Raw genomic sequence first — 2,841 nt, forward strand, 5'->3', positions numbered from 1 at the left:
TCTCCAGCCTGCTCTATCCCCGGCAGTGCAGCGGAGCCGCAAACATTTTCTAAAACTCAATAGCAAACTGACTTTTATGATTTTATATGTCTTTGACTTGGAAATCTTGCAAAAAGCCTCGCTAGGGTCTAGATAAAGTAGGTGCATTGATTTTTCAAGTCCACATGTTTATTTATCTCTCCAGGGATACATTGGTTTGAAACAATCAGCAAAAATCATTTCATTACATTGTATATACCATCACTTGTCTGGCTCTTTTCTATTCTTAGTCTGGGAAGTTAAAAATCCCAAAGCTTTCTTTGTCTATTTGTTGTTTTTTAAAAAGGTGCACTATTGTATGAGACGAAATCTAAACTATGAATATTTTTAAAAACTCAATTTCTAACAGTGAAGCATGTAATAGAATTTTGATAATGGTCTGAAGTCATTCTCTTTCTTCTAAAACATGCTATCCAACTACACATAAGTGCTAAATCAAAGAGCAAGATGTACATAGACTTTTACCTTTGCAAATAAAATGCAAATTATTTGACAGTAAGCAAGTATTTACTGTGATGCTGAATTCAGATTTTAATTCTAACTTGCAAGCACAGATAAGTTCTCTAAATACATTATTTTAAATTTAAAGATAAATTGATGTTGACAAAAAGTAACACTTATTTGGAAGTCAGTGATGTTTCTTCTTAAGGCTCCCTGAGAACCACAAAGTGAGGACTGCCTTTCTTGTTTAAAGAAAATCACATTCAAGCTTATAAGTGATTCCTTATTCTTGTTGTACTATTTTTAATGCTACATTTTTACTGTGTGGGCAAAGGGCATGCCTTGGAGGGATTATTTGGACAATGTTTGTTATTGCTGATGAAAAATGTTTTATGCCTTGCTCTTTGGCTGTTTCTGCTTTCCAAGCCGAAGAGAATTCATGAAAATGTTACATGTTCAACTCTTTTATATTCCTTTAATGAAAAATTCTTTCCTATCTATGTTCGTCAATGTTTATCTGAACTCATATCCCATTATGTAAAAGAGAAAAGTACTTGGCTTATTCTCAAAGAATTGTTTGACACTTAAAGGATTAGAGAAAATTTGATTTATGATCTGTAATATGAACCCTTAGTATGAACAGGAATAATATTCTGAGATCTAAAATCAACTACCAACAGAAGGATTCAGTTGATTTGCTTTGGTGATTTGAAATTCCATCTCATCAGAAATAACCTGAAACTATTCTCTTTAATGTGGTTTATGGACTCTGACATCAATATTTAAAAGGTAAATATTATGTGATATCTTCTGACAAATACACATCAAATGCTTATTATGTCCTATTTCCTTGATGTTTAAATTATTAACTTTATGCTTGCTTATGTAAAAAAAAAATAAGGTAAGATTTCTAACATAAAGAAATTAATAAAGACCCAAAGGCTCAAAAGTGTATTTTTCACTTAAAAGAAAAAAAGGACAGATGATATACATTGAATATTTTTTAATAAATGTAAAACTACTAATGATGCCAAGAAGATCCCGATAGCAAACATTGCATCTTCTTAACTGATGTGTTTATAATGATAGTATAATGATGCTTGGGAACTTTTCCAATAGTAAATTATAAAACACTAGGGCTAGGAGGCACTTAAATAGTACTATTAGGTCTTTCTTAAAAATAAGCCCTTTTATACTAACTCTATCATGCTTTAGAATGCATGAGGTTTATTTTCTAATCCTTTCCCCTATACATGGTTACGATAATTCCATTAACAAGTGAATTAAGGGATGCTGGAGAAGTGGCTCTCTCAATAAAGCACTTGTGCCACAACTATCAGGTCCTGATTTTGAATCCCTAGAACTCTCATTGTTTAAAAAAAAAAAACTGTGGCAGCTAAGTGTCAGTCATTCAGTACTGGGACACTTGGAGACAGGCAGTCCCTGGAGCTTGCCATCCAGCTAACCCAGCCAAAACAGTAAGCACCAGGTTCACTGAGAGACCCTGTCTCAAAATAAGGTAGAAAGGGATTAAGGAAGGTACTTGATGTTGACCTCTGGTCTCTGGGGGGGGAGGGGAGGGGGAGGAAGAGCTGCTAAGGGAAAGTCGATTCAAAATTAAAATAATATAATAGTAATTATGAAATTTCTTAATCACATAACATTTCATCTTCATAACCTAAGTCTCCTGGTTTTCCAGAACGCTATTTATTTATTACACTTTATTCACTTATTTTGTTTCTGATGGGGAGGAGCACACAATTGTACCATGGGTAGTTTGCTAAGGACAGAGAGTAATGTGTGGGACTCAGTTCTCTTCTTCCATTATGTTTGCTCTGCAATACAAACTTAAGCCCTTAGCCTTGGTGGCAGGCATCTGTATAAACTAGTCAATCTCACTGGCCCATCTGGAATTTATGAGAAATAAAACTCAAGATAGCTGCTGCTTCTTCTTTTTTTCTTGTTGTCCTTCTTGTTCTTCTTGTTCTCCTCCTCCTCCTCCTCCTCCTCCTCCTCCTCCTCCTTCTTCTTCTTCTTCTTCTTCTTCTTCTTCTTCTTTCTTCTTCCTTTCATCCTTCTTCTTTTTCTTTTTCCATCTTTCTTCTTCTACCTTCTTCTTCCTCCTCCTCCTCCTTCTCCTTCTCTTTCTTTGTCTCCTCTTCTTCTTCCTCCTTTTCTCTTTCTTCTTTTCTGCCTCTTCTTTTTACTTCTGGTTTTGATACTGCTTCTTGATGATAACTTTACAGCATCTAAAATTTGTGACGCTTTCTATTCTCTCTTCTTTAAATGTATTAATTCCTCCTGAGTCTCTCTCCTCTCTCTCTCTCTCTCTCTCTCTCTCTCTCTCTCTCTCTCTCTCTC

Source organism: Mus pahari, chromosome 17 (genome assembly GCF_900095145.1).
Source record: "Mus pahari chromosome 17, PAHARI_EIJ_v1.1, whole genome shotgun sequence".
Classification (NCBI taxonomy): Eukaryota; Metazoa; Chordata; class Mammalia; order Rodentia; family Muridae; genus Mus; species Mus pahari.